General features: G+C 44.8%; 1 long non-coding RNA gene across 4 annotated transcripts in view; it reads right to left on the bottom strand.

Annotated features, from left to right (window-relative positions):
• The window catches only part of LOC134911237 (uncharacterized), a 199799-nt gene that overhangs the window by 48768 nt on the left and 130999 nt on the right, over nt 1–20032 (bottom strand). The window contains exon 3 of one of the 4 annotated variants that reach the window (XR_010176421.1): nt 2979–3128. The exons of 2 other annotated variants lie outside the window; for them this stretch is intronic. This is a non-coding gene — a long non-coding RNA (uncharacterized LOC134911237). The remainder of the gene's footprint in view (nt 1–2978; nt 3129–20032) is intronic. One more of the 4 variants, XR_010176419.1, reaches the window with a different exon arrangement.

Raw genomic sequence — 20032 nt, 5'->3', positions numbered from 1 at the left:
GGGTCTCCGGCGGCAGCGGCGTGTCTGTTAAATGAACTGCCAGTTCGTGAGCTCTGATTGGCTCACACACATGGGGGACAGCAGAATTCTGACCGTGTTTTGGTAGTCTTGCCTATTTATTGCCCAAGTGTTTCTTAGGGTACTTATAATCTATACACATAGAACAATACTATACCTGAATGCTTTTTAATGATATGTATTTTACTTCTATGTTTTGTATTGTCTTAATATTTCGCCTTATGTCAGTTTCATGTATGTGTAGGCCAATTTGGGCCTAGTTTATAGATTCAATTTGAATAAAAGTTAAGTTTTATATAACCCTTTTTTTCCCCTTCCTGCCTCAATTTATCTCTAGAGTGCTCTACCACCTATAGAGTTTCTTCTCAGCTCCTTCTTGGGGCTATGTTTTGTTGTATGTGGTATAATGTCTCAGGGTCATTGCAGTGTGTGGCATAATGTATCATGGACATTGCAGTGTGGGGCATAATGTATCATGGACATTGCGGTGTGTGTCATAATGTGTCACAGGCATTGTATGTGCTATAATGTATCAGGGGAATTGCAGTGTGCAGCATAATGTATAACGGGCATTGCAATGCGTGTGGCATAATGTGTCGGGGGCATTTTGGTGTGTGGCATATTGTGTCATGGGCATTATTGTGTGTGGCATAATGTCTAAGGGCCATTGCAGTATGTGGCATAATGTATACTGGGCATTACTATAAGGAGGAAAAATGACAAATAATGTAAGGGGCATGAATCACGATTATTTTTTTTCCTGTGGTGGCCAACGTCTGGGCGTGCAGGTTGCAAAACTGGGGTATAAGGTAGTCTTTTCCTGCAATGCCACACCCCTTTATGCAAGGACACGCTCCTTTTTTTGCGCCACGTGTAGATTCATCGCTTTACTAGTGCCAATTATAGGGGGGGGGGGGGGGGGGAAGCACCAGAGAATGTTTTGGCTTGGGGGAGAAAGATTTCTAGTTACGCCCCTGTAGTCACGGCAGTTAAAACTATGACCCTATGATGTCATTTGGCCAGTCTGAGATGTGAGGGGGCAAAAGAATTCTATATCGGGGCACTCACAGATTCATGCATAAATAAAGCAATCAATATGCAATACTCTAAAGTTAAAGTTTTCAAATCTGATACAGAATTTGTATACAGTTTAAAACTAAATATTATTCAGAACCCTGATGAGCGTGCATAACCCGTTTTGCTGTGTGGTATAAAAGGGCCCAGGTGGAATAATCTGGGTTTAGTGCCCCGGTATTCCAACTCGGGTAGTTTGCAGGGTTGAACACGGGTTCAACCCGGCAAACTGTGCTGTGTAAACGGGAGCCGGGTCGCATCGACCCAGCTTCCCATTTACAGTGGTTGTACGCGCGGCGCTTGGAGATCATGTAATCTCCAAGCGCCACCCCCGCCGCGTCTTTGGCAATGTCACCAACGCGGCAATATGTCGGGTTGATAAGTGCGGAGGGAAAGGGGCCTGAGGCAGGTCGCAGCCGGGTAGCACCCGTGTCAGGCTCCCGGCTGCGACCCACAGTATTTGGTATAAAAGCGGTATTAGTGATACACTGCAATGGTACCATGAGTACAGCATATAATCAGACCTGTCTTTGTGACCTATGAGAGACTTATCTCCTGCATAACACTGCTCTTGACTATAAACTATACTTTCACTCATTTGGAAATTTTACTAATTAGGCAGACATGCGAATGGACCTTTAGCCTTTTGTGATGGTGTACCTGCAAATGTCCACTAGGCGGCAGCCTTACATAAGTAATGCAGAGATCTAAGACAGTAACTTTTAAAAGGATAATTTCACTTACAAACTACATTATATTATACTATATATAACATACCCTCCAACTGTACCTTTTTAATAGGTACAGTACCTTTTTTTTATGGTCTGTACCGATTTTTGGCTCTCCAAACTTCCATTGAAAGTATAGGAAAAGGGGCGTGGATACGCCCCCTTTACACGCGGCCACGCCCCTTTTTCGGATTTGTACCGATTTTTCTGTGTGAAATGTTGGAGGGTATGTATATAATTCCTACATTAGCTTTGTTTTTGAAATCATGCAAAGCCAGAAAACTTTTACTGTGAACCATACAAGCTCCTACAAAGAATATTTTTGGAATCACAATAATAAGACAAAAAAACTAAAAATTTATAGGGCAAATATTGGCTGTGTTGAAATTATCAAAAGATGTAATTATTCTTTAGCAAGCTGTACGGAAGTAATTTGTAACGTGAGGTCATGCGCACTGCGCCTGGTGCATGTCTACCCTCTGCCCTCTGGAGACGTCTCTACAACCAACTATAAGCCTGTGGAGGGGTTAGACACTGTGAAGCAAAATTTTAAACGTCACATTAAAGTCCAACCTCCTATTAGATTCCCTCTTACTTAAAAATAAACTTGGCAAAGATTAGTCTAATCTCAGGACTCTCTTTTCCTAAAGGAATTTAGCAGGAAAACAGGAATGGCAGTTAGCACACAAGGGGGCAGATGTATTAACCTGGAGAAGGCATAAGGAAGTGATAAACCAGTGATATGTGCAAGGTGATAAAGGCACCAGCCAATCAGATCCTAACTGTTAATTTACATATTGGAGCTGATTGGCTGGTGCCTTTATCACCTTGCACATATCACTAGTTTATCACTTCCTTATGCCTCCTCCAGGTTAATACATCTGCCCCAAGGTGCCTAATTCAATTAGCCGCAAGCCCTTTCCCATTAATACAACACCCAACATACATGTCCTGCATGAATTTGACGCAAGCCATTTTTCTTAGAATGGTGGACACTTTCTTAGACTTTTGTGGGAGATTATACATTTAAAACTGATATGTAGCCATATCTAAGACACAGAACTTGTTTGGGGAGTGGCTTCTGCTGTACCCAACTAACTTCTACTGTCACAACTACAAAAGTATGGTTACCTATGCTTACTACAAGCAAAAACTCACCCCCTCCCCATCATGTCATGCTTACTGTACACTGCAGAATTTCACTGTAGAGCTTCACCAATAGCTCAGGCTGCTTCCGCTGGAAGTCACTCTGCCGCAACTTCAGGCTTGCAGCCCAAACTTTGCCACATGGCTTATAATGTAGAGTTTCTAATAAATTAGAGAAATTTAGATCTCAGAATTAAGCGTTGCATAAAGTTACAAATACGTTCACACAGGGCTTCTACATGTGATTTGCTTACGTGCATAATAGTAATAATAATAATGATGGAGCATAATCGTTCAATAGCAATGCTGGTACATAATATACAAGGGCCTGATAATGTTTAGATTTCGGGGGCAAACACCAGCAAGTGTTCTAGACTTTATATCAGTTATTGTTATGTTATGTTATGTTATGTTATGTTAAAGAGTTTTCATCAAATATCAGCAGAGACTATGCTAGTGACCATTCAATACATAGAGCATTCTAGTAGCATACAATTGTAGTAGTATACAATACAGAGAGCATTTGAATGGCTTCTGCACTAGAGCATTCTAGTGATTTGTATACAGAGAGCATTCTAGTGACCAGTATGAAATACATGGAGCATTACAGCGCCTCCATACAATACAAGACCAATCTAACAACATATGTACAGATACCACATTAGTAACATCTGTATGATACAGAGAGCATTCTAGTGACCAGTATAAATACAGGGATCATTATATACACTGATATATAATACAAAAAGCATTCTAATGACCAATTTGTGATGGTTGGAATATTATAGTGACCTCTACGCAATACACAGAGCATTCTGGTAACATCTATACCAAACAATATGTTGACAATATACCCCATCAGTAGCGAATTTTACCTATGGACTGCAGGACTGCAGCCCCAGCAGTAAAATCTGCCACCTCAGCTCAGTGAGCCAGATGCAGTCTGTGAGACTGGCAGTGACTTCCTATTGGGAATTCAACCTGCCAGTCACCTGCAGGACAAGCAGTCCCATTGGGAGGTGTTTCCTCCGTCCGGGACTGCCAGATCAGGCTGCTATTAGCATAGAGCTGGCTTCCTGTAGGAAGCCATTTCCTGGCTTTGAGCCCTAGCTGGCTTCTATGGGCTGCAGGTGATGTAGTCTGTAGAAGTTGGGGTTTTGCATATGTGCAGTATTGCCACTTCTACTGATCCCGGCACCTGTCAGCTACATTGTACGGGTGCTGGGACCCAGCCGGGGCAAGGCAGCAGAGACCAGGCAGCATGTCCAGCGGCAGCCCCCTTCCTCGTCCCGGTAGGATCCGCCGCTGTACCGCATTAGGGAGACATTTTTATTCAACAACATCAAGGATGTAAGTATACTCTAGACATGTGGTGGGCAATAGCTGGGCCACCAGCAACCAACTACCACCAATTGCTCTGTCCCTCGTACTGATTTATTCTTTGTTATAAAGCAGAGAATAAGGCGTGAGAGCAGTCGACTTCTGTGTAACATGACCTTCTCTACACACTGCAGGGTATGATGAAGCTGATTATTATATGGGAGTTAATTAAAGATGGGGAGGTTGATGTTGATGATGAGATTATAATGATGAGGCTGCAAGATATAATGATTATTTATAAGTAGGTTAATGATGGAGAATGAAAGGATTCCATGGCAAGGTGCGGATAATAATTTGAGGTTAGTTGTGATTCTAGGTTATGTATGAGATTCAGGGGTTACTTATGATGAAGATGAGTAGAGAAATTATAGAAGTGGTTGCAAGATTTCTGCAAGAGGGTGTAGAAGAAATATAAAGAGGATTGAGAAAGGGTTATGGTACTGTATGAGTGTAAAGGTCAAAGCATCAGTCTCTTTGGCTTGCCCCAACTTCATAAATCCTGTTCCACCAGGACTGTGATATGGTCTGAAACCAAGAGTGTGAAGAAAGAAAAGGGTCAACATTTCATCAACATTAAAGCAGCCCAGGCAAAGTGATGGTTAATAAGTGACTTACAGCTGCAATAATACCACCTACATGACACATTTTACTAACCCAATCCTTTCCTTAGCTGAAGCACAGGTGGCAACAGCAGTATAGAGAATATATACGTTATATAAAATGGTAAATTCAAACTTATTTCAATGAATAAAGTTTTTGTTTTTTTCTTTTGGTAGTTTTTAATTATGTGGAAATCAAATTACTTCCACATAAACTGTAGTTTTAACATCTACCACCTTCTGGCTGATCTTATGCCAAATCCACTAACCTGAGCCAAGTGGAAAACTCTGGAAAGCTTTATAAGGTAATGCTAAAGCAAGTCTTTTTGCCAGGCAGATACCTGTTTTCTTCAGCAAAATATATTCTTTGCTCTTTTTATAAATCAGCACATTTCAAATCCAAAATGTCTTTTTTTTTTCAATATTAATTTTTATTATTTTGCTGGTAAACAAAGCAAAAAGGAGAGGGGAACAGAAAAGAGAGAAGGGGAAGGGAAGTGCATGGGGGGTACACAAACTGTTCAGCAAATAACAAACAGAATTACATAGAGGATAATAAGGAGAGCATTGTACAGAAAAATCACGTGAGGCTAAATCCAACCAACCGTAAATACATCAGGAAAATTATAACAAATATTCCTAAGAGTCGTTGGGGGGGGTGTCTGGTGAGCGATTATGCCAATAGTTAGACCACGAATACCATCGGAGCAGTGGGCATGATGGGTTAGTGGCATAGGCCACTCCCGCTGTCTCAAATTCGCAGTGCGACTGTACGGCCATCTCTATCTCTAATATATGGGTAACCCTTGTGGAACGCCAATGGCGAGCAATTAGTAGTTTGGTTGAGATAAGTAAAGTATATGTCCTAGGATGTATCGATCGCCTGGCGATAAACCACCATAATATATGTGAAGGAGAGCCAGACATGGGTGGGGGATTACCGAGAGGCCCAACACAAGTTCTAAGAGGTCCACAGCGGGGCAAGCATTGGACAGTCCCAAAAAATATGCATTAAGGTGCCAAGCTTACCACAGTTACGCCAACACATATTAGGTGTGGAGGGCCGCATCGCATGTAAGCGGGATGTGGTGAATTATAAGCGATGGAGCAGTTTATATGACAGTTCTACATGTGATATACATTTAGATACTGTGTAGCAGGACCTAAATATCATCTCCCATTCCTCCTCTGAGACTGAGCACCTAAGGTCCGCCTCCCATTTCACTTGAAAGGGGGCTTTCTGTGGGGGTTGCGGATTAACAATGTAAGTATACCATTTAGTAATGCCTCCCCTGCCTTCTCCATTATCCAGGAGCTTCTGAACAAGTTTAGGTAAGGAGGATAGGGTGTGGGGGGGCGTTGAGACCCCATGGAGCCAGTGTCTGAGTTGCAAGTATCTATAAAATTCCCCAAGTGGCAACAGAAATTGTTCCGGAATCTGGGCAAAAGAGAGAAGAGTATCATTCACCATTATATCCTGTAAAGACAGGATTCCCTTCAATATCCATGAATCGAATCGTAAGTCTGGGATAAGGGAGGCTATGCCCGTCAGGGACAGAGTCTGGGTAGGGAGGGTTATGACGCCTCCACCCCGCACCACCTCCAACCAAGCCCTCCATGTGGATTGAACAGAGAGAGATCTATTGATTAACAGATCGCCCTCCGACTTCGGGAGTAACAAAACATCAGTCAGGGGCAACGGAGCAATCAGCCCTTGTTCAAGTCGGACCCATTATTTGTATGAAGACTGTGAATACCATGCCCCTATCAGCGCTAGTCGGCAAGCCAGTTGGTTGGAATGCAAATCCGGATACGCCAGACCCCCCTCTCGCTTGGGCCGGATCATTGTTTTCCTGGCTAACCTCGGTTTCTTACCTTTCCAAACATAAGAATTGAATAGAGCATTACATTTGGACAAAAGGTAGTTGGGTAGGAGGAAAGGGATGACTCGAAATAGATACATGAGCCTGGGGAGGACCGTCATCTTTGCGCCCTAACCATGAGACATGATGCATCATCCAGTCTGAGACCAGAGCTGTAAGTTTGCGCAGTAGGGGGGGGGGGTAGTTAGCGGAAATTAGATCGTCCAACTTCTGGGTGATGTGGATCCCCAGATATTTGAGGCTTCTATCCTGCCAGGAATACGAGTAGGACGCTTTCAACGCGGACAAAAGGGGGGGCGGGAAGTTAATAGTAGAGATGAGCGGGTTCGGTTCCTCTGAATCCGAACCCGCCCGAATTTCAGGTTTTTTACACGCGTCCGAGCAGGCTCGGATCTTCCCGCCTTGCTCGGCTAACCCGAGCGCGCCCGAACGTCATCATCACGCTGTCGGATTCTCGCGAGGCTCGGATTCTATCGCGAGACTCGGATTCTATATAAGGAGCCGCGCGTCGCCGCCATTTTCACACGTGCATTGAGAGTCATAGGGAGAGGACGTGGCTGGCGTCCTCTCCGTTTAGAGAAGAGAGAGACACAGTATTTTGGGGAGCATTATTAGGAGGAGTACTACTATACTGTATACTACTATACTTACTACTTGCTGAAGTGATATTTATAGATTAGATAGTGTGACTGTAAGTGTATTATCTGACTTGTGGGGGAAACACTGACAGTGGGGAGCAGTTAGAGTCTGAGAGCAGGACTCAGGAGTACATATAACGTACAGTGCACACTTTTGCTGCCAGAGTCAGTGCCACACTGCCATTGTTGTGACCACACTGGCCACCAGTATAATAATATATTTTGTGAATGTCTGCTTAGGCCTCGGAGTACTAGTTGCAAGTTGCAACGTGACCTGAAGTGACCACCAGTTTAATAATCAATCACCACCAGTTTAATATATATATATATATATATAATTGTATATAATATATATATATATATATATATAATATTGTATACCACCTACCCGTGGTTTTTTTTTTTTTTCATTCTTCTTTATACATACTACTATAGTAGCTTACTGTAGCAGTCTGCGGTGCTGTGCTGACCTGACAGTGTCCAGCAGGTCCGTCATCAGTCATTACATAATAAATATATATAGTACCTGTCCGGCTGCAGTACTAGTGATATTATATTGATTTCATCTCATTATCAATAATTTATCATCCAGTCTAGACTCTATATTAGCAGCAGACACAGTACGTTAGTCCACGGCTGTAGATACCTCTGTGTCGGCACTCGGCAGTCCATCCATAATTGTATACCACCTACCCGTGGTTTTTTTTTTTCTTTCTTCTTTGTACATACTACTATAGAGTATAGTAGCTTACTGTAGCAGTCTGCGGTGCTGCTGAGCTGACAGTGTCCAGCAGGTCCGTCATCAGTCATCATTACCTAATAAATATATTATCTACCTGTCCGGCTGCAGTACTAGTGATATTATATATACATACATATATATATTGATTTCATCTCATTATCAATCATCCAGTCTATATTAGCAGCAGACACAGTACGTTAGTCCACGGCTGTAGCTACCTCTGTGTCGGCACTCGGCAGTCCATCCATAATTGTATACCACCTACCCGTGTTTTTTTTTTTCCTTTCTTCTTTGTACATACTACTATAGTATAGTAGCTTACTGTAGCAGTCTGCGGTGCTGCTGAGCTGACAGTGTCCAGCAGGTCCGTCATCAGTCATCATTACCTAATAAATATATTATCTACCTGTCCGGCTGCAGTACTAGTGATATTATATATACATACATATATATATTGATTTCATCTCATTATCAATCATCCAGTCTATATTAGCAGCAGACACAGTACGTTAGTCCACGGCTGTAGCTACCTCTGTGTCGGCACTCGGCAGTCCATCCATAATTGTATACCACCTACCCGTGGTTTTTTTTTTCTTTCTTCTTTGTACATACTACTATAGAGTATAGTAGCTTACTGTAGCAGTCTGCGGTGCTGCTGAGCTGACAGTGTCCAGCAGGTCCGTCATCAGTCATCATTACCTAATAAATATATTATCTACCTGTCCGGCTGCAGTACTAGTGATATTATATATACATAAATATATATATTGATTTCATCTCATTATCAATCATCCAGTCTATATTAGCAGCAGACACAGTACGTTAGTCCACGGCTGTAGCTACCTCTGTGTCGGCACTCGGCAGTCCATCCATAATTGTATACCACCTACCCGTGGTTTTTTTTTTTCTTTCTTCTTTGTACATACTACTATAGAGTATAGTAGCTTACTGTAGCAGTCTGCGGTGCTGCTGAGCTGACAGTGTCCAGCAGGTCCGTCATCAGTCATCATTACCTAATAAATATATTATCTACCTGTCCGGCTGCAGTACTAGTGATATTATATATACATACATATATATATTGATTTCATCTCATTATCAATCATCCAGTCTATATTAGCAGCAGACACAGTACGTTAGTCCACGGCTGTAGCTACCACTGTGTCGGCACTCAGCAGTCCATCCATAATTGTATACCACCTACCCGTGGTTTTTTTCTTTTCTTTCTTCTTTGTACATACTACTATAGAGTATAGTAGCTTACTGTAGCAGTCTGCGGTGCTGCTGAGCTGACAGTGTCCAGCAGGTCCATCATCAGTCATCATTACCTAATAAATATATTATCTACCTGTCCGGCTGCAGTACTAGTGATATTATATATACATACATATATATATTGATTTCATCTCATTATCAATCATCCAGTCTATATTAGCAGCAGACACAGTACGTTAGTCCACGGCTGTAGCTACCTCTGTGTCGGCACTCAGCAGTCCATCCATAATTGTATACCACCTACCCGTGGTTTTTTTTTTCTTTCTTCTTTGTACATACTACTATGGTATAGTAGCTTACTGTAGCAGTCTGCGGTGCTGCTGAGCTGACAGTGTCCAGCAGGTCCGTCATCAGTCATCATTACCTAATAAATATATTATCTACCTGTCCGGCTGCAGTACTAGTGATATTATATATACATACATATATATATTGATTTCATCTCATTATCAATCATCCAGTCTATATTAGCAGCAGACACAGTACGTTAGTCCACGGCTGTAGCTACCTCTGTGTCGGCACTCGGCAGTCCATCCATAATTGTATACCACCTACCCGTGGTTTTTTTCTTTTCTTTCTTCTTTGTACATACTACTATAGTATAGTAGCTTACTGTAGCAGTCTGCGGTGCTGCTGAGCTGACAGTGTCCAGCAGGTCCGTCATCAGTCATCATTACCTAATAAATATATTATCTACCTGTCCGGTTGCAGTACTAGTGATATTATATATACATACATATATATATTGATTTCATCTCATTATCAATCATCCAGTCTATATTAGCAGCAGACACAGTACGTTAGTCCATGGCTGTAGCTACCTCTGTGTCGGCACTCGGCAGTCCATCCATAATTGTATACCACCTACCCGTGGTTTTTTTTTTTCTTTCTTCTTTGTACATACTACTATAGAGTATAGTAGCTTACTGTAGCAGTCTGCGGTGCTGCTGAGCTGACAGTGTCCAGCAGGTCCGTCATCAGTCATCATTACCTAATAAATATATTATCTACCTGTCCGGCTGCAGTACTAGTGATATTATATATACATACATATATATATTGATTTCATCTCATTATCAATCATCCAGTCTATATTAGCAGCAGACACAGTACGTTAGTCCACGGCTGTAGCTACCTCTGTGTCGGCACTCGGCAGTCCATCCATAATTGTATACCACCTACCCGTGGTTTTTTTTTTTTTCTTTCTTCTTTGTACATACTACTATAGAGTATAGTAGCTTACTGTAGCAGTCTGCGGTGCTGCTGAGCTGACAGTGTCCAGCAGGTCCGTCATCAGTCATCATTACCTAATAAATATATTATCTACCTGTCCGGCTGCAGTACTAGTGATATTATATATACATACATATATATATTGTTTTCATCTCATTATCAATCATCCAGTCTATATTAGCAGCAGACACAGTACGTTAGTCCATGGCTGTAGCTACCTCTGTGTCGGCACTCGGCAGTCCATCCATAATTGTATACCACCTACCCGTGGTTTTTTTTTCTTTCTTTCTTCTTTGTACATACTACTATAGTATAGTAGCTTACTGTAGCAGTCTGCGGTGCTGCTGAGCTGACAGTGTCCAGCAGGTCCGTCATCAGTCATCATTACCTAATAAATATATTATCTACCTGTCCGGCTGCAGTACTAGTGATATTATATATACATACATATATATATTGATTTCATCTCATTATCAATCATCCAGTCTATATTAGCAGCAGACACAGTACGTTAGTCCACGGCTGTAGCTACCTCTGTGTCGGCACTCGGCAGTCCATCCATAATTGTATACCACCTACCCGTGGTTTTTTTTTTCTTTCTTCTTTGTACATACTACTATAGAGTATAGTAGCTTACTGTAGCAGTCTGCGGTGCTGCTGAGCTGACAGTGTCCAGCAGGTCCGTCATCAGTCATCATTACCTAATAAATATATTATCTACCTGTCCGGCTGCAGTACTAGTGATATTATATATACATACATATATATATTGATTTCATCTCATTATCAATCATCCAGTCTATATTAGCAGCAGACACAGTACGTTAGTCCACGGCTGTAGCTACCTCTGTGTCGGCACTCAGCAGTCCATCCATAATTGTATACCACCTACCCGTGGTTTTTTTTTTCTTTCTTCTTTGTACATACTACTATAGTATAGTAGCTTACTGTAGCAGTCTGCGGTGCTGCTGAGCTGACAGTGTCCAGCAGGTCCGTCATCAGTCATCATTACCTAATAAATATATTATCTACCTGTCCGGCTGCAGTACTAGTGATATTATATATACATACATATATATATTGATTTCATCTCATTATCAATCATCCAGTCTATATTAGCAGCAGACACAGTACGTTAGTCCACGGCTGTAGCTACCTCTGTGTCGGCACTCGGCAGTCCATCCATAATTGTATACCACCTACCCGTGGTTTTTTTTTTTTCTTCTTTGTACATACTACTATAGTATAGTAGCTTACTGTAGCAGTCTGCGGTGCTGCTGAGCTGACAGTGTCCAGCAGGTCCGTCATCAGTCATCATTACCTAATAAATATATTATCTACCTGTCCGGCTGCAGTACTAGTGATATTATATATACATATCTATATATATATTGATTTCATCTCATTATCATCCAGTCTATATTAGCAGCAGACACAGTACGGTAGTCCACGGCTGTAGCTACCTCTGTGTCGGCACTCGGCAGTCCATCCATAAGTATACTAGTATCCATCCATCTCCATTGTTTACCTGAGGTGCCTTTTAGTTGTGCCTATTAAAATATGGAGAACAAAAATGTTGAGGTTCCAAAATTAGGGAAAGATCAAGATCCACTTCCACCTCGTGCTGAAGCTGCTGCCACTAGTCATGGCCGAGACGATGAAATGCCAGCAACGTCGTCTGCCAAGGCCGATGCCCAATGTCATAGTACAGAGCATGTCAAATCCAAAACACCAAATATCAGTAAAAAAAGGACTCCAAAACCTAAAATAAAATTGTCGGAGGAGAAGCGTAAACTTGCCAATATGCCATTTACCACACGGAGTGGCAAGGAACGGCTGAGGCCCTGGCCTATGTTCATGGCTAGTGGTTCAGCTTCACATGAGGATGGAAGCACTCAGCCTCTCGCTAGAAAACTGAAAAGACTCAAGCTGGCAAAAGCACCGCAAAGAACTGTGCATTCTTCGAAATCCCAAATCCACAAGGAGAGTCCAATTGTGTCGGTTGCGATGCCTGACCTTCCCAACACTGGACGTGAAGAGCATGCGCCTTCCACCATTTGCACGCCCCCTGCAAGTGCTGGAAGGAGCACCCGCAGTCCAGTTCCTGATAGTCAGATTGAAGATGTCAGTGTTGAAGTACACCAGGATGAGGAGGATATGAGTGTTGCTGGCGCTGGGGAGGAAATTGACCAGGAGGATTCTGATGGTGAGGTGGTTTGTTTAAGTCAGGCACCCGGGGAGACACCTGTTGTCCGTGGGAGGAATATGGCCGTTGACATGCCTGGTGAAAATACCAAAAAAATCAGCTCTTCAGTGTGGAGGTATTTCAACAGAAAAGCGGACAACAGGTGTCAAGCCGTGTGTTGCCTTTGTCAAGCTGTAATAAGTAGGGGTAAGGACGTTAACCACCTCGGAACATCCTCCCTTATACGTCACCTGCAGCGCATTCATAATAAGTCAGTGACAAGTTCAAAAACTTTGGGTGACAGCGGAAGCAGTCCACTGACCAGTAAATCCCTTCCTCTTGTAACCAAGCTCACGCAAACCACCCCACCAACTCCCTCAGTGTCAATTTCCTCCTTCCCCAGGAATGCCAATAGTCCTGCAGGCCATGTCACTGGCAATTCTGACGATTCCTCTCCTGCCTGGGATTCCTCCGATGCATCCTTGCGTGTAACGCCTACTGCTGCTGGCGCTGCTGTTGTTGCTGCTGGGAGTCGATGGTCATCCCAGAGGGGAAGTCGGAAGACCACTTGTACTACTTCCAGTAAGCAATTGACTGTCCAACAGTCCTTTGCGAGGAAGATGAAATATCACAGCAGTCATCCTGCTGCAAAGCGGATAACTGAGGCCTTGACAACTATGTTGGTGTTAGACGTGCGTCCGGTATCCGCCGTTAGTTCACAGGGAACTACACAATTTCTTGAGGTAGTGTGCCCCCGTTACCAAATACCATCTAGGTTCCACTTCTCTAGGCAGGCGATACCGAAAATGTACACAGACCTCAGAAAAAGACTCACCAGTGTCCTAAAAAATGCAGCTGTACCCAATGTCCACTTAACCACGGACATGTGGACAAGTGGAGCAGGGCAGGGTCAGGACTATATGACTGTGACAGCCCACTGGGTAGATGTATGGACTCCCGCCGCAAGAACAGCAGCGGCGGCACCAGTAGCAGCATCTCGCAAACGCCAACTCTTTCCTAGGCAGGCTACGCTTTGTATCACCGCTTTCCAGAATACGCACACAGCTGAAAACCTCTTACGGCAACTGAGGAAGATCATCGCGGAATGGCTTACCCCAATTGGACTCTCCTGTGGATTTGTGGCATCGGACAACGCCAGCAATATTGTGTGTGCATTAAATATGGGCAAATTCCAGCACGTCCCATGTTTTGCACATACCTTGAATTTGGTGGTGCAGAATTATTTAAAAAAAGACAGGGGCGTGCAAGAGATGCTGTCGGTGGCCAGAAGAATTGCGGGACACTTTCGGCATACAGGCACCACGTACAGAAGACTGGAGCACCACCAAAAACTACTGAACCTGCCCTGCCATCATCTGAAGCAAGAAGTGGTAATGAGGTGGAATTCAACCCTCTATATGCTTCAGAGGTTGGAGGAGCAGCAAAAGGCCATTCAAGCCTATACAATTGAGCACGATATAGGAGGTGGAATGCACCTGTCTCAAGCGCAGTGGAGAATGATTTCAATGTTGTGCAAGGTTCTGATGCCCTTTGAACTTGCCACACGTGAAGTCAGTTCAGACACTGCCAGCCTGAGTCAGGTCATTCCCCTCATCAGGCTTTTGCAGAAGAAGCTGGAGACATTGAAGGAGGAGCTAACACGGAGCGATTCCGCTAGGCATGTGGGACTTGTGGATGGAGCCCTTAATTCGCTTAACAAGGATTCACGGGTGGTCAATCTGTTGAAATCAGAGCACTACATTTTGGCCACCGTGCTCGATCCTAGATTTAAAGCCTACCTTGGATCTCTCTTTCCGGCAGACACAAGTCTGCTGGGGTTGAAAGACCTGCTGGTGAGAAAATTGTCAAGTCAAGCGGAACGCGACCTGTCAACATCTCCTCCTTCACATTCTCCCGCAACTGGGGGTGCGAGGAAAAGGCTCAGAATTCCGAGCCCACCCGCTGGCGGTGATGCAGGGCAGTCTGGAGCGACTGCTGATGCTGACATCTGGTCCGGACTGAAGGACCTGACAACGATTACGGACATGTCGTCTACTGTCACTGCATATGATTCTCTCACCATTGAAAGAATGGTGGAGGATTATATGAGTGACCGCATCCGAGTAGGCACGTCACACAGTCCGTACTTATACTGGCAGGAAAAAGAGGCAATTTGGAGGCCCTTGCACAAACTGGCTTTATTCTACCTAAGTTGCCCTCCCACAAGTGTGTACTCCGAAAGAATGTTTAGTGCCGCCTCTCACCTTGTCAGCAATCGGCGTACGAGGTTACATCCAGAAAATGTGGAGAAGATGATGTTCATTAAAATGAATTATAATCAATTCCTCCGTGGAGACATTGACCAGCAGCAATTGCCTCCACAAAGTACACAGGGAGCTGAGATGGTGGATTCCAGTGGGGACGAATTGATAATCTGTGAGGAGGGGGATGGACACGGTGATATATCGGAGGATGATGATGAGGTGGACATCTTGCCTCTGTAGAGCCAGTTTGTGCAAGGAGAGATTAATTGCTTCTTTTTTGGTGGGGGTCCAAACCAACCCGTCATTTCAGTCACAGTCGTGTGGCAGACCCTGTCACTGAAATGATGGGTTGGTTAAAGTGTGCATGTCCTGTTTATACAACATAAGGGTGGGTGGGAGGGCCCAAGGACAATTCCATCTTGCACCTCTTTTTTCTTTAATTTTTCTTTGCGTCATGTGCTGTTTGGGGAGGGTTTTTTGGAAGGGCCATCCTGCGTGACACTGCAGTGCCACTCCTAGATGGGCCCGGTGTTTGTGTCGGCCACTAGGGTCACTTATCTTACTCACACAGCTACCTCATTGCGCCTCTTTTTTTCTTTGCGTCATGTGCTGTTTGGGGAGGGTTTTTTGGAAGGGACATCCTGCGTGACACTGCAGTGCCACTCCTAGATGGGCCCGGTGTTTGTGTCGGCCACTAGGGTCGCTTATCTTACACAGCTACCTCATTGCGCCTCTTTTTTTTCTTTGCGTCATGTGCTGTTTGGGGAGGGTTTTTTGGAAGGGACATCCTGCGTGACACTGCAGTGCCACTCCTAGATGGGCCCGGTGTTTGTGTCGGCCACTAGGGTCGCTTATCTTACTCACACAGCTACCTCATTGCGCCTCTTTTTTTCTTTGCGTCATGTGCTGTTTGGGGAGGGTTTTTTGGAAGGGACATCCTGCGTGACACTGCAGTGACACTCCTAGATGGGCCCGGTGTTTGTGTCGGCCACTAGGGTCGCTTATCTTACTCACACAGCTACCTCATTGCGCCTCTTTTTTTCTTTGCATCATGTGCTGTTTGGGGAGGGTTTTTTGGAAGGGACATCCTGCGTGACACTGCAGTGCCACTCCTAGATGGGCCCGGTGTTTGTGTCGGCCACTAGGGTCGCTTATCTTACACAGCTACCTCATTGCGCCTCTTTTTTTCTTTGCATCATGTGCTGTTTGGGGAGGGTTTTTTGGAAGGGACATCCTGCGTGACACTGCAGTGACACTCCTAGATGGGCCCGGTGTTTGTGTCGGCCACTAGGGTCGCTTATCTTACTCACACAGCTACCTCATTGCGCCTCTTTTTTTCTTTGCGTCATGTGCTGTTTGGGGAGGGTTTTTTGGAAGGGACATCCTGCGTGACACTGCAGTGCCACTCCTAGATGGGCCCGGTGTTTGTGTCGGCCACTAGGGTCGCTTATCTTACTCACACAGCTACCTCATTGCGCCTCTTTTTTTCTTTGCGTCATGTGCTGTTTGGGGAGGGTTTTTTGGAAGGGACATCCTGCGTGACACTGCAGTGACACTCCTAGATGGGCCCGGTGTTTGTGTCGGCCACTAGGGTCGCTTATCTTACTCACACAGCTACCTCATTGCGCCTCTTTTTTTCTTTGCGTCATGTGCTGTTTGGGGAGGGTTTTTTGGAAGGGACATCCTGCGTGACACTGCAGTGACACTCCTAGATGGGCCCGGTGTTTGTGTCGGCCACTAGGGTCGCTTATCTTACTCACACAGCTACCTCATTGCGCCTCTTTTTTTCTTTGCGTCATGTGCTGTTTGGGGAGGGTTTTTTGGAAGGGACATCCTGCGTGACACTGCAGTGACACTCCTAGATAGGCCCGGTGTTTGTGTCGGCCACTAGGGTCGCTTATCTTACTCACACAGCTACCTCATTGCGCCTCTTTTTTTCTTTGCGTCATGTGCTGTTTGGGGAGGGTTTTTTGGAAGGGACATCCTGCGTGACACTGCAGTGACACTCCTAGATGGGCCCGGTGTTTGTGTCGGCCACTAGGGTCGCTTATCTTACTCACACAGCTACCTCATTGCGCCTCTTTTTTTCTTTGCGTCATGTGCTGTTTGGGGAGGGTTTTTTGGAAGGGACATCCTGCGTGACACTGCAGTGACACTCCTAGATGGGCCCGGTGTTTGTGTCGGCCACTAGGGTCGCTTATCTTACTCACACAGCTACCTCATTGCGCCTCTTTTTTTCTTTGCGTCATGTGCTGTTTGGGGAGGGTTTTTTGGAAGGGACATCCTGCGTGACACTGCAGTGACACTCCTAGATGGGCCCGGTGTTTGTGTCGGCCACTAGGGTCGCTTATCTTACTCACACAGCTACCTCATTGCGCCTCTTTTTTTCTTTGCGTCATGTGCTGTTTGGGGAGGGTTTTTTGGAAGGGACATCCTGCGTGACACTGCAGTGACACTCCTAGATGGGCCCGGTGTTTGTGTCGGCCACTAGGGTCGCTTAGCTTAGTCATCCAGCGACCTAGGTGCAAATTTTAGGACTAAAAATAGTATTGTGAGGTGTGAGGTATTCAGAATAGACTGAAAATGAGTGTAAATTATGGTTTTTGAGGTTAATAATACTTTGGGATCAAAATGACCCCCAAATTCTATGATTTAAGCTGTTTTTTAGTGTTTTTTAAAAAAAAAACACCCGAATCCAAAACACACCCGAATCCGACAAAAAAAATTCGGTGAGGTTTTGCCAAAACGCGGTCGAACCCAAAACACGGCCGCGGAACCGAACCCAAAACCAAAACCCGAAAAATTTCTGGCGCTCATCTCTAGTTAATAGGGAGCGCCTCCGTCTTGGTACCATTGAGTTTATAATAAGGGACAGCTGAGTATTCAGACAAGAGTGTGTGTAAAGCTCGCAGGGAGGCAGCAGGAGCAGTGAGAGTCAAAAGGACATCGTCCGCGAATAAACATATCTTATGAGAATGTCCCAGATACTCCACTCCTTTAATCAATGAGGAAGATCGTATTTTCACAGCCAAAGGTTCGATTGCCAGAGCAAATACTAGAGGGGATAGGGGGCACCCTTGGCGCGTGCCATTCGTGATCTGAAAAGAAGAGGAGAGGAGACCATTCACACACACTCTTGCTGAGGGTTGGGAGTATAAAGCCAAAATGGAGGAGAGAACCCTACCTGTAAGGCCAAACTTACAAAGAACCGCCTGCAGGTACCCCCAGTGGAGGCGGTCGAACGCCTTTTCCGTGTCTAAAGAAAGTAACAGTAAAGGAGAATCAGATGAAGAAAAGGCGTCCAACACATTTATCACCCGCCTAGTGTTGTCGGGGGACTGCCTGCCGGGGACAAATCCCACTTGATCACAATGGATGAGCGAGGGGAGCAGGGGGTTGAGCCTGTTGGCCACTAACTTTGCATAGATTTTCAAATCAGTATTTAATAGCGCTATGGGGCGATAGTTAGACATCATGGCAGGATTCTTCCCAGGCTTAGGGAAGGCAACTACACGAGCCTCTAGCATTTCTACTGGAAAATTCCCGACGAAGGAAGCATGATTATAGACTCTGTCCAGGACAGGTGTAAGGGTGTCCTTGAAGCATTTATAAAATGTATTTATAAATCCATCGGGACCTGGAGCCTTGTCTAATGGGAGTGAATCTATAGCTTGGGTGATTTCTATCTGGGACCAAGGTTGATTTAAAGTCTGTAGCGTAGCCGGGTCTATGGAGGGGAGGTGAACATCTTTCAGAAAGGCCGCTATATCGGCTGGTGTGGGCTGCGAGACCGATACATCGTCTTTCAAGTTATATAGGGAGGCGTAGTATGTGGCGAAGGAATTTGCAATATCTGCGGGATCTGTTATCTTGATATTATTTACATTAATAATAGATTTCACCCTCTCTTTAGCATTTTTCCCCCTCAATTTGCGCGCAAGCATTCTACCTGCCCTGTCTCCCTGCATATAAAATCTCTGTCGCAGTCGAAAAAGGTTTTTGTGGACCTCCGTTAGAGCCAATTTATTCATCTCATCCCTGACCCGAATCAGGTCTCGATATATTTTCTTATTATTGGGGTTCAGCTTGAGTAGGGCGTCTAAGTCCCTAAGGCGGGCTTCGAGTTCTAATTGTTTTTCCCGGGTGGTCCTGCGAATATAGGCTGCCGCCTGGATAGCCGCTCCCAAAATGTCTTTTTAAGGATGGACCACAGGACATGAGCCAGTGCTTTGTACTTGCCCCCCCCCCCCCCCCCTCCCAGGTCTAACATTTGTCAGACAGCCCCTTGACCTCCCCTACAACGAATTACTTTTTTCCCATAAGTTTCTTCATATATAATTCAGAGTTATTTAATGTACACATATCTGGAGAAGCCTTGATGTAGGCACATGGTGAACCTACGGTACACTTGTTGGCAGTGGCGTCACATCCCAGGTGTGGGGGTGCGGCCCACACCCAGGTGTCGACATCGGAAGGGGTGACACCAAAGTGCTGGCTCTTCTACAGTTACAGGATCTGGGTGATACAGAGTGATATTCTCCTGCAGCACTTGGCTCCTGTCACAAATGAAGAGCCGGCACTGCACCAGCCTGGTCTCTGGGGGCAGCCAGCATCTCTGGAGATGCTGGACACCCCCCCCCCAGGAGTGACTTTACAGGGATCCCAGCAAAACCATACCCTATTTTATTAGACCATGCCCCCTTTTGGTGGAGCACGGGGGCGGGGGAGTAATGATGAGTGTGCCTCTGCTTGTTGGCTAAGTTATGGAATAAGAATCTATATATTACTGCACAGGGCCGCTAACAGGGGTACAGGAGGTAGTGATGTAATGGGCCCAGAGTGACTGGGGGTTATGCTGGTGTCAATG

Source organism: Pseudophryne corroboree, chromosome 4 (assembly GCF_028390025.1).
Source record: "Pseudophryne corroboree isolate aPseCor3 chromosome 4, aPseCor3.hap2, whole genome shotgun sequence".
Lineage (NCBI taxonomy): Eukaryota > Metazoa > Chordata > Amphibia > Anura > Myobatrachidae > Pseudophryne > Pseudophryne corroboree.
The sequence above is the reverse complement of the archived record's forward strand: the minus strand, read 5'-3'. Positions and strand labels throughout refer to the sequence as shown.